General features: G+C 25.8%; 1 protein-coding gene across 2 annotated transcripts in view; it reads left to right on the top strand.

Annotated features, from left to right (window-relative positions):
- LOC117178781 (transcription factor Ken 2) overlaps positions 1–13,574 on the top strand; it is a 111,206-nt gene that overhangs the window by 25,243 nt on the left and 72,389 nt on the right. The window lies entirely within an intron of this gene.

The raw sequence follows: 13,574 nt of genomic DNA, 5'->3' as shown, positions 1-13,574 counted from the left end.
AATTAAATATTTGGTAGAACATTCAACTATTTCGTACAAAATTTCATCTATTTAGTAGACAATTCAACTCTTTGTTTAAAAATTCACCTTTTTGGTAGAAAATCCAACTATTTGTTTAAAAAGTCAACTATTTCGTTAAAAAATGCAACTATTTCTTTAAAAGTTTAACTGTTTGGTAGAATATTCAACTATTTGTTTCAAATTCGACAATTTTGGTTGAAAATTTAACTATTTGTTTAAAAATTTTAACTCTTTGGTAGAAAATTCAATAATTTGGCATAACATTTCCCTATTTGTTTAAAAGTTTCTCTGTTTGCTAGAAAATTCAACTATTTATTTTAAAAAATGAAATATTTGGTTGAAAATGAAACTATTTGTTTAAAAATTTGTCTGTTTGGTAGAGCATTCAACTTTTTGTTTGAAAATTCAACTTTTTGTTAGAAGATTGAACTATTTCGTACAAAATTTCACTGTTTGTTTAAAAATTCATCTGTTTGCTATAAAATTCAACTATTTGTTTAGAAATTCAACTACTTCGTTAAAAATGGAACCATTTGTTAAAAAAATTAACTGTTTCGTAGATTATTTAACTATTTGTTTAAAACTTCAACTTTCTGGTAAAACATTCAACTATTTGGAATAAAATTTCACTTTCTGTTGAAAAATTCATCTGTTTGGTAAAAAATTCAACTATTTGGTAGAAAAAGAAATCACATGTCATGAAAATTAAAATTTTTATTATTTTTTTTGCTCGTAAGCTCAACAATTGATGGATACTTTTCTTGTTTCCTGATCAACCCTTTTTTTTTCAAAATACAAGTATTTAGTTAAGAAATTGGCTGGTCGAAAATTCGTATTTCGTTTTTTGAGTTCAACTACGTTACTTTTTAAATAAAAATATTTTTTGTTAAAATATAAACTATTACATTTGCTATCGACAAGTCATCTTGTTGTTGGTAATTTACCTATTTGTCTCAAAGTTAAATTATTTTCTTAAACTTCATTTTTTTAAAGTTTCACGTTTTTGTTAGAAAATTTCATTGTTTTGTTGAAAAATCGACATTTTGGGTTGAAGTAAACTTTCATCTTAAAAATTCATTTCTTGGTTTACTATCCAACTATTCAATAAAAAATTGCTCTATTTTTTTTTAAGATTCGTTTTTCTTGGTTCAGGTGAATTGTTTTTTGTTTAAAATAAAAATATTTTTAAAAAACGTGAAAAATTAAAAATTTAACTACTTGGTTAAAAGGTAAACTATATTGCTAATAAAATTATTTTGTTAGGCGGTTCGTCATATTAGTTGAAAATTGATATTTGTGTTTGAAAATTGTGGAAAATTGTTGAAATTGTTGTGAAATGACTAATTAAGTATGTTTAGCGCTTAATTTTTAATTACGTAATTATATATTTCGAAAATATAATTATAAAAGAAACTTTTTATTCGCGGAAAATGTTACATTAATAAATAATAAAAATAATATTTTTCTTACAATAATTTTAGTCTGAATTTAATTTTAAACGTAAATAATAATATATAATTATGGATTAAACACTTGCTTCATAATGGAGACAATGATAATTTCCGTAACCGTAAACTAGTTGGAAAGTGTTTAGGTCTCTAGTTGAGAAATTACGAAATTCATGAAAACATTTCATTTCACTGAAACGTGTTGGATTTTCGAGTGGCGTTAGCGTAAAGTGAAAGTGGTAGATGGTTATTATCGCTCGACCCGAATTCTATTACTTCATATTCCATTGCTCTCCGACCCGATACGGTTACATTTTACATTGTCTATGCTATAAAAAATATTATTCTTTGTTGAAGAAACATTATTTATTATACAATTTTTTATATAATTAACAATAATTTAAAAGTGAAGGAAATTATTTGTAATTAAAGACTAATTTTCATTGGAAGAAAAAACCAGTTCTTTGAATAAAAGATATTTTTCTTTTAATTAAAGAAACTTTTCTTTGACTGAAAGACAATCAATATGTTTCTTTTATTTAAAGAAATTTTGTTTGAATCAAAACTCGAAAAATCTTCTTTGGTTAAAAATTCAACTGTTTTGTTGAAAGTTAATTTGTTCATTTGTTGTTATTATTATTTCTTTTTTTAAAATGAAAATTACTTGTTTCCAACAAAATTTTATCCGTTCCATGTTTGGTTAAATTTTCAAATTAATTGCCTTGAATTAAAGAAACTGTTTCTTTAACCTATTTTTTTTAATGTCATCAAAAATAACTTAAAAATGAAGAAAGTGAAGGAAATTGTTTGTAATTAAAGACTAATTTTTATTGGAATAAAAATTCAGTTTTTTGAATAAAAAGATATTTTTTTGGATAAAGAAACTTTTCTTTGATTGAGAGCCAATCAAAATTTATCTTTGATTTAAAATTCAACTATTTTGTTGAAAGTTAATTTGTTATTATTTTTTTTTAAAATTATTGTTCCAACAAAAATGTTATCAATTTCATTTTTGATTCCATTTTTTAATTATTTGTCCTGAATTAAAGAAACTGATCTTGTGAACCATAAAATTTCTTTAAATCAAATAAACGTTTTTTTGAGTGAGAACCATTTAATATTTTTCTTTAATTCAAAGAAATTTTGTTTGAATCAACACTTGGAAAATCTTTAAAATTTTATTTAAATCAACGCTCACAAAGATTGTTGTCTTGAATTAACGAAACGGTTTCTTTAAAATCTGTTTTTTTAAATTAATCCAGAATAACTTAAAAATGTAGAAAACGAAAGAGATTATTTGCAATTAAAGACTAAATTTTATTGCAACAAAAAACAAGTTCTTTAATTTAAAAAAATATTTCTTTGAATCAAAGAAACTTACCTTTAACTGAAAGAAAATCAATATTTTTCTTTATTGAAAGAAATTTTATTTGAATAAACACTCAGGAAATCTTCTTTTGTTATATAATCAAATGTTTTATTGAAAGTTAATTTGTTCGTTTTTTATTTTTTTTTTTTTGACAAGAATTTCAAGAAACTTTTTTTGACTGAGAACCAATCAATATTTTTCTTTGATTCAAAGAAATTTTATTTAAATCAACGCCCAGCAAAATTCTTAGCTTGAATTAAAGAAACTGTTTCCTTAACATCTTTTTTTCTAATTTCATCAAAAATAACTTTCAGTAGAATAAAAAAACAATTTCTTTTAGCCAAAGAATTTGCTTTGGCTCAAAAAAGTTGAAATTTCGTCTTTTTGGTTGAATTGCACCTTTTTAGTTGAAATTTGACTTTTTTGTTTTAGTTTGTCTTCTTGTCTACACAATTCAATAATTTGTTTAAAATTTCCATTTTTTCTTGCCTGAAAAATCTCTTTTGCTTAAAAATTCAAGTGTTCGGTTGAAAACTTATTTGTTAATTTCTTGTTGCTGAATCTTAGTTTTGTTTTCTGAAAATTTTAATATTCCATTTTTTGATTAAAATTGTATTTATTTTAGTTGTAAAATCAACTATTTGATTAAACATTAGTCTATTATTTAAAAAATCGTTTATTTGGCTTGAAAAATTTTTTCTTCTTTGGCTGAACATTTTTTTGCTTAAAAATTCAACGTTTCGGTAGAAATTTAATTTTTTTTTTGGCTAATAATCTGTGCTAATGTAGAGAACTAATTTTTGAACCACAAATTTACTTAATCCATTTTTTAATGAAAGTTGATCTATTTCAGTTGAAAATTCAACTACTTGGTTGAAAATGAACTTTTTTTTTGCAAATTTAAGTAACGGTTTGAAAATTCAACATTTTTGTTGAAAATGAATTTTTTTTTGTTTGGTAATTCAAATATTGTGTTTAAAATTCCTTTTTTTGTCAAAAATGAATTTATTTACCTGAAAATTTTACTATATCACATTTTTTATTTCTCATTTTTTTTTTTGCAAATTTAACTATTCTATTTTCGGTCGAAAATTTAACTATTCAAAATTAAAACTTCATTATTTTGTGAAGAATTCATCTTTTTGGTTTGAGAATGCAATAATTTGTTGTATTATTTTTCTTTTTTAACTGAATAATCTTTTTTGCTTCACAGTTCACCTCTTTCGTTGGAAATTCAAATATTTGTTCAAAAAGAAACTTTTTTGTTAAAAATGGATTCATTCGGCTTCATAATATAACAATTCGATTGAAAATTTGTCCCTTTCTCTAATTGAATTTTTTTTTTCAAAATTCATTTGTTTGGTTAAAAATGATTTTATTTTGGTTAATGATTGAAATTTTGTGTTATTATTTTTCAAAAATTAATTTTTTTTTTGCAAATTTAACTATTCCATTTTTGGTTGAAAATTTAACTCTTTAAGTTTAAAACGACATTATTTTGTTGAAAATTCGCCTTTTTGACTTGAAAATTCAATAATTGGTTTTTTCTTTTTTTTTTTTTGACTCAAAAATCTTTTTTGCTTCAAAATTTACCCCATTCGTTGGAAATTCCAATATTTCTTTTAAAAGAAAATTTTTTATTAAAAATTCATCTGTTTGGTTGAAAGTTAATTTTTTTGGTTTCCGATTCGACTACTGTGTTGAAAATTTGTCTTTATTTGTTGCCCTCCTCTACTTTTGGTATAAAATAATATATTTTTTAGTTGAAATAAAATTGAACTACTTTGTTAAAAATTTATTTGTTGGTTAAAAAGTAATTATTGTAGTTGAAAAATCATCTCCTTAATTCATGCTTTAAACAATTTTGTTAAAAAATCATCATTTTAGTTAATAATTAAAATATTTGGTTAAAAATTCATCAATTCTTTTGAAAATGCTATGCTCATGAAATTTTAGGAATTTAAAAAGTTTTAAATTTTAGTGAATTTTGGATTCTCTTTGATCTTGAATTTTCTAAATTTTTTTTCCATTTGAAGACTCCAGCTTCAAATTAATTTTCAAACAAAATTTATAATTTTTTCACGTTTAAAAATGGTCTTCTTATTACGATTGCCTCATTTGCGCGAACATGTAGAAAAAATATTGAACCAAACAAATTTGTTTGAATCAGAAGAAATTTCTTGAAATCAAAGAAAATTTTGTTTGAGTCAAAGTCAATAAATATTTTTCTTTAATTTAAAGAAATTTTCCTTGAAACGAAGAATCATTTCTTCTGATGGAAGTGCAGTTTTAATGGCTATTTGATTCGATATTTACAACTTGAGTAACGTTATAATTGTCACATGTTGTCATAAATCGATAAGACATTTCTACATAGTTTTATTTGAGTGTCCCTCTTTCACACATTTAGCAACTTTGTTGGAGACCCGATAAGAAATAGTTGACGACAATACAGATAACGGCTAGACCTGTCAATATTAGTTCCGAAGAGTGAAATTATTTTCAGCACTACCGAGTGTCCACATTTATTAACAACAAACTAAAAAAACAAAAGAAAACAACTAAAAATATAAACTGTTTTAATCACTATAATCAAAATTTCGGAATCTAAAGTCAAGAGTAAATTTAAATTATTTCCCGTATTTTACTTGTATTGTTAATAATGAAACGGCGATTAAAATAATTTTAATACGTTTGATATAAAAACTTCATGATATAATAAATTTTTCGACAAGAATTTTCATTTGAAGCGTATTTTTAAATTATCTAAATTTATAAGCGAGTACAAATTATGGGTGAGTTTATTTATTAAATCGAAGCACGTGATTACGCAAGACGTTTACTTAACTTTTTTCGCGATACGTAGAAAAAGGAGCAGGAATAAATTATTGTAATTAGTCTAAATCAACATAGTAAAGACAGTATTAAAACAACTTTCTGATATACTCGAGGATTTAATTGAATTTCTGTTCAAACATGTTTTTTCTCTAGTTTCATATTCTTCGCTATTTTTTATTTATTTACTATTATTGATTTTATTTGAAGAAAGCAAAAAGAAGTAAACGCTTGAAACTTTTATTATATCAAAACTCGAACATATTTAATTACAATAAATTTTCTACATGCTAGCTTAAATTTTTAAATGAGTTAACCCAAATACAAATACAAATTGTAAAGTAAATTAATTTTTTCCGAAAAATAATTAAATTGTTTTTAATTTTCGTGTCGATGGAAATGAGCGAATAGTGCAAGATAAATTTTTTACATTTTTTCTGTTAAATTAATTTAAATAAATTTAATTTATGAGCGAACGAAGTATGTACAAAATATTTGGTCAAGTTGTTGAATCAGTGAGATCTTACTGATGCTAACTTAAAAATAGCTTATCTTCATTTTAGAATTTGTAATATAAAAAAATTAAATATAAGATTTAAAAAATAATTTACACATTTTTAAGGCAATTAGAGTTCAGTGTGAAATTAAACTTAAGTTGAAAGAAGGATTTGAATTGAAAAAATTAAGTTAATATTTTTTTGTATTTTAAATAAAAATTAAAGTCTTCGAATGAAAAAAAGAAACTTATTCAGCAAGTACAATTTAAATTTAATTTTAAATGTTTTAAATTCCTAACATTTGAAGCAAAAGTATATTATTTTAAAAAATAGTTTAATATTCAAATAAATTGATAAATTAACAAAAATGAACAGCGTAATTTTCTACGGAACTGATCAAGTTTAAAGTAAAAACGACAGATTTAACTAAAAATGTAAAAGTTAAATTTTCAGTTAAAAAAATAATTCTAGAAAAACTATTTTTCAAACAAATAGTTAAAATTTTATTTAAAAAAGATAAATTTTCAACAAAAAATGGAGTAGCTTAATCTTTTGTTAAAAAAGTTAATCATCGAATAAAAATGTATTTGTTGATATGGCAATCAAAAAATATTTTGTTTTTAAATAAAAAACAAGTGAATTCCACTACAAACGATGATTTAAAAAAAAATGGTTAAATCCTGAACAATTTTTTTAAAAGGTAAATTTTCAATAAAAAACGAAAACCAATTTTTTAAACCAAAAAATATGAATTGAAACAAAAGGGAAAAATGTTCTTAAAATTGTATTGATCCATAATAAAAAAATTTTAATTGAACCAAAAATTAATTGTCAATATTACGGTTAAATTTTTAACCAAAAAGGCTTAGCTAAAAAGTTAATTTTCGACCAAATTTTTGTGTTTTCTACCAAATAGTTACATTTTCAACCCCGAAAATCAGGGCTTTTTAAACAAATATTTGAATTTTTAAACATAAATGATGAATTTTTATAAAAATCGTTGAATTTCAGCAGAATAATTAAATTTCCTATCAAAAAACTAAATTTTGATGAAACAGATTAATTTTTCACCAAAAACAAAGGTTGTTTAGCAAAATAAATGACGTTTCGACGAAATGGTTAAATTATCAACTAAACAAGATTAATTTTGAAAAAAATTGAATGCTTGAATTTTCGGTTCAAAAGATTAATTGTTAAGAACAAAAAAATCGGATTTTCAACAAAATGATAATTTTTCAATGAACAAATGCTTTATGAAGAATTTAATAGTTGATATAAAATCGTTGAATTTGATTCTCAAAAAGAAAATTTTAACCAAAAAGAATTGACTTTTAACCAACAATAGTTGGAATTTATTTTGTGTTCTATTATTATATTTTTGAATTAGATACACTTGAATTCAACAAAAAAATTAATGGCTTAGCGAAAAAATTAAACATTTGAATTTTTACCTAGAGAAGAAAATTTTTTATTACGATTCTTGAATTTTCAACAGAATAATTTAATTTCCTAACAAAAAATGAATTTTCGACGAGGAAGATTAATTTTTTCCAAAAACTGCGATTATTGAACAGAATAAATAAAGTTTCAACTAAATAGTCGAAGTTTCAGCTAAAAAGATAGATTTTGGATAAAGAATGGAATGGTTATATTTTCTTTTTATAATAGTTAATATCAGATTTAAAGCCGGGTTCAATTAAACAAAACAAAAAATATTAATTCTCAACAAAACGTTTTAAAGCGTTTTTAACGAAAAAAGAGGAAAATTTGAACAAAAGATCCACAATGTTCAATTTTCAAGCCAAAAGGATAAATTTTCAAAAAAATAGTTTTCAATTTTTAACAGTAAATTAGGTTTTCAACAAAGAAGATTAATTTTCAAGAAAAAAAAAATTAACTTTTAACCAAAAATAGTTTTACTTTCTTATTCTGCTCTTTTAATTTAAACCAGGCAAGGAGAAATACTGTAAAGCCTACAATAAATAAATAGGAATTTTGATAATTTATACGCCAAAGAATAATAGTTTAAATAAACATTGAAGTTCATTTTTAGATTAATCTAGAATTGCCGTGTCCTTTTTGTAAATAACACGTTTAATCCGCAACAATGTGACCCAGGTCGCTGATCAATCTCTCTAGCAAGCAGCCCAGGTGAAGAGTTTTACAAAGTCATCACGCAAAGCTCTCCAGGCGGGCCCATTAGTATCCAAGGTCATTCTTTCACAATTTTTCATTTCAGACTCACTTTAGTTTCTGAAAACCATGGCTGATTTGATTAAATTTTCGCTAGCTGATTTTACAACTTGTTTATTTAAAGAAATCGTGATCATGATAAATTATACATTTTCGCTTTGTAAATTATTTCTCCTGATTGTTTAATATTTGTTTATAAATACCAGAATCATCGATATTATGATAAATCTTGAAGCGAGTTATTTTCCTCACCCACTAATTTTATTTTGCATTCAATTCCACTTACGAAGGATTCGGTCCGCTCGGTTATATGAGTAATATGAGCATAAATAAAGGAAATGAATTATATATGGGTCTAGACTAGACTCCTAGCTTATACAACACTTAATGACCTTCGGCTGAGCACTGATGATAAAATAAAAGTGCAAAACAACCTTACCTCTCTCTTTTTTTTTCGCGCCGCGGTCAGACCGGAAACAATTTGCAGATTTTCTCGATTTCTTAATATAAGTTCTCCACAGAAAGAACGATGAGGTAATCGTGGTATGGTTCTTGGGGCTTTTTGGACACATTTTGTTACCAATGCAATGGCGACACACATTGTAAGTCCCCACCCACAATGTGAGATCACTTTCATTACGTAAGTGGCCAGTCGTTATAGAATGTAGCCTCATGGAAGTATTGCATAGCAGAGCGCTAACTATTTTCTACGTCATAGTTAAGGCGATGAAAAAATTTCCCCTTTTTAAGCTTGACTTTTAAAGATTTTTCTCTTCAAAGTCGAAAAATTGTTTACTTTTTGAATTTAACCCCTTCCAAGCTGAAAAGTTGTGTGCATTTTCAATTTCTCCTTTCCCAAGTCAAAACATCCTTTACTTTTGGAATTGAAACCCCATTTAAGCAAAACAATGGCTTACTTTGTAAATTTACCCCCTTTCAAGCCAAACAATTATTTACTTTTAAGAGTGTCCTCTTTTCAAGGCAAAGTCGTTAAAAATTTTTATTTACCCTTTTCTCAATCGAAAAATGGTTTACTTATTAGAGTTATCCCCTTTCGAACTACATAATTGTTTATCTTTTCAATTCACCCCTTTTCAAGCTGAACAATTGTTTACATTTTTAATTTTCTCGTTTGCTAATCAAAATGTTGTTTACTTCTTAAATTGACCCTCTTTTGAGCTGAAAAATTGTTTAAGTTTTCAATTTACCCTCTTCTAATTCAAAACATTTTTTCCTTTTTAAATTTACGGCTATTCAGAAGGAACAATTGTTTACATATTTAATTTTCTATTTCACAAATCAAAACATTGTGTACTTTTCCAAATCGACCCCCTTTCTAAAAACATAATTGTTTACTTTTTGAATTTACTCCCTTTCCAGCCGAAAAATCGATAAGGTATCAATTTTCCCTCATCGACATCGAAAAATTGTCCCCTTTTTAAATTTATCATCTTGCAAGTCGAAAGTTGTTTACTTATTAGATTTACCTCTTTTCAAGCGAAACATTTGTTTACTTTTTCAATTTACCCCCTTTCAAGCCGAAAATTTGTTTAGATTTTCAATTTTCTAATTTGCAAATCAAAATATTGTCTACTTCTCAAATTCACCCCCGTTTGAAGTAAACCATTGTTTACATTTTCGATTTACCCTCTTCTAAGTCAAAAAATGTTTTCCTTTTTAAATTTACTGACATTCAAAACGAAGAATCGTTTACATTTTCAATTCGCACCCTCTTCAAAGTGAAAACTTTTTTTACTTTTTTAATGCCCTGCCTTTCGAGAAAAACAACTGTTTGCAGTTTCAATTTTCTCTTTTGCAAATCAAAACATTGTGTACTTTCCAAATTCATCACTTTTCAGGCAGCATAATTGTTTACTTTTTTGATTTACACCCCTTTGAGCAGAAAAATTGTTTAATTTATCAATTTAGCCTCCTCGAAATCGAAAAATGGTTCGCTTTTTAAATGTACTACCTTGCAAGTCGAAAGTTGTTTACTTATCAGAATTACCTCTTTTCGAGCTAAACAATTGTTTACTTTTTCAATTTACCCTCTTTCAAGCTGAACATTTCTTTACATTTTCAATTTTCATATTTTCTAAATCAAAATATTCTCTGCTTCTCAAATTGACCCCCTTTTGAGGTGAACCATTTTTTACTTTTTCTATTCACCCTCTTTTGAGTCAAAACATTTTTCCCTTTTAAATTTTACCGCCATTCAGACCGAACAATTGTTTAAATTTTCAATTTGCCCTCTTCAAAGTAAAAATATTTTTCATTTTTTAATGTACTGCCTTTCAAGAAAAATAATTGTTTGCAGTTTCAATGTTTTCTTTTGCAAATCAATAGTGGGTACATTTGTAAAGTACACAACTTTACAAATGTACCCACTTTCAGCCAATATAATTGTTTACTTTTTTAATTTATATTCGTTCCAGTTAAAAAAATGTTCAATTGATCAATTAACCCTTCTCTGAATCGAAAAATGGCTTGCTTTTCAAATTTACCTTCTTGCAAGTCGAAACATGTTTACATATTAGATTTACCCCCCCTCCCCCTTCAAGCCGAATATTTGTGTACATTTTCAATTTTCTTTTTTGCTAATCAAAATGTCTACTTCTTAAATTGATACCATTTTGAGGTGATCCATTGTTTACATTTTTTATTTACCCTCTTCAAAACCAAAACATTTTTTACTTTTAAAGTTCACCGCCGAAAAAGATTACCGGCGAAAGATTCTTTACTTTTAAAATTGTCCTCATTTCAAGGCGATAAGTCCTTTAAATTTCTAATTTTCCCTCTTTAAAGTCAAAAAATTGTTTACATTTTAGGTTTACTCCCTTTCAAGTTGAACAATTATTTACATTTTGAATTTAGCCTCCCATAAGTCAAAACATTGTTTAATTTCTAAATTAACCTCAATTCAAGTTGAACAATTAATTAAATTTTCCATTTATTCCTTCTAAGTAAAAACTTTCTTTAAGACACATTTTAAGTTTACGCTCTTTTAGGGAAGACAATATTTAACTTTATTAATGGATCCCTTTTTAAACAAAAAAATTATTTAATTTGTCAATATTCCTTTTTTCAAGTCGGAAAATTGTTTCCCTCTTAATTTAATCCCTTTTCAACAAAACACTTGTTAAAATTTTCATTTTATCCTCTTATGTACGTAAACATTTTTCACATTTAAAATTCACCCCATTTTAAGCAAAATAATTGTTTATTTATAAAATTTAATTTGAAAATTTGTACTTGATAAATTTTACCTTTACCAAGTCGAAAATTTGAATACTTTTTTCAAATTTACACTTTTCCAAATCAAAAAATGGTTTGAATTTAAAACTTTATCACGTTAAATGTGAAATTTGTTTACATTGTCAATTTTCCACTTCTCGAAGACGAAAAGTTAGTTATGTTTTTTTTTTAAATTTTAGCTCTTTCAAACAGAAAAATGTTTTGTTGTGAAAATTATAAATTTTCCAAATAAAAAATTATTAAATTTTTAATTTTCCTTTTTTTTTAAATCAAATAATGTTTTGCCATTACAGTTTTTCATCCTTTTGAGTCGAAAAATAATTTAATTTTTAAGTTTTCTCTATTCCAAGTTAAAATTTTTTTTTGGCTCTTCAAATTTAACCGTTTTTAAGCAAAATAATTATTCACTTTTTTAATTTACCCACTTTCAATTTTACTTTGAAAATATTTCAATTAAAGCTTACGTTTTATAACGAAGAATGGTTTATTTATTCAAACTGTTGTTTACATTTTTAATTTTCTTTTTTTCAAGTCGACAAATTGTTTACTTTTTAAATTTACCTCCTTTCAAGCTGAACTGTCTTTCACATTTTAAATCTTCCAAGATAATAAATAGTTTACATTTTTCCAATATTGGTTAATTTTCAAAATGTTGCTCCTTTCAAGTCAATTATTTGTTTAAATGTTTAATTTTTCCAATTTCAAGTCGAAAAAGTGTTTACTTTTCAAATTTAACGTTTTTTAACCCTAAAAATGGTTTACTTCATAAAATATCCCTTTTCTTACCCAAAAAATTATTACTTTTTTAATTTTGCCCCTTTTACGTAAGACATTTCTTTAATTGTCAATGTTCCCTCTTTTAAGTAAACATATTGTTTATTTTTTAAATGTTCAATTCAAGAGTTTCACTAGCCTCTTTAATATTATTCAGGTAAAAAGGACTTACAGCATCCATTTATAATCAGCTATATTTTTTATATTATTGTTTACATATTTAAGCAATTTTATCATTTAGTTTTTAACTTTTCTTTTAAAATGGTATTTTATTCAAAAAAAAAAAAAAACTGAAAAACAGAAAAGTCTAGTTCTGATAGATCCACAAATTTGGTATACAACTTCCCTCAATACTTTTGGAAAAGAAAAATGGGGGAAACTGTTTTTTTTGTTGCCTTTATGACCATTATAATTAAATTTAATGTTGACAAAAAATAAAAATTATGTTGGTATTTTTATGTTGAAACAATTTTCTAGATACTATTCTGCGTTCATAAATAAGACACTCACTTCAAAAAGAGTTTATTATTAATTCATGAATTAACAAAAATGTTTCTTTGAGTTAAACATTTGTTTTTCCCTATATTAAAGAGAAAATTTGTTCAATTCAAATAACATTTATTTGAGTGAAGCAATGTTTTGTTTGAATCAAACAAATGTTTGTTTGAACCAATAAGATATTTGTTTGGCCCTGTATCAAAGAAAGAATTTGTTTGATTCAAACAAACAAATATATGTTTTCCCGATTAAGGAAAATACGAGCGGGGTAACAGTGCGCTGGTGGCGGGGGGGGGGGGGGGGGGGGGGGGGGGGGGGGGGGGGGGGGGGGACTGTCTACGGTCGCCACGGAGGGTCTACAAAGGCCAGGCCTTTAAGATCACGTCCTGAATCAGATATGCGGACGAGTCGTGGATCGGATTATGGATTTTCTTTGGTCCTGTGTTAAAGAGAGAATTTTTTTAAAGCAAACAAATATAGGTCTTCCAGATTAAGGAAAATACGAGAGGGGTAACAGTGCGCCGGTGGTGGGGGACTGTCTACGGTCACCACGGAGGGTCTAAAAAGGCCATACCGTGAGTGAAATCACGTCCTGAATCAGGTATGTGGACGAGTCGTGGATCGGCTCATGGATCTTCTTTGGTCTTGTATTAAAGAGAGAATTTTTTGTATACAAACAAATTT

This window comes from Belonocnema kinseyi, chromosome 8 (genome assembly GCF_010883055.1).
Source record: "Belonocnema kinseyi isolate 2016_QV_RU_SX_M_011 chromosome 8, B_treatae_v1, whole genome shotgun sequence".
Lineage (NCBI taxonomy): Eukaryota > Metazoa > Arthropoda > Insecta > Hymenoptera > Cynipidae > Belonocnema > Belonocnema kinseyi.
This window is presented reverse-complemented; position numbering and strand designations above follow the sequence as displayed.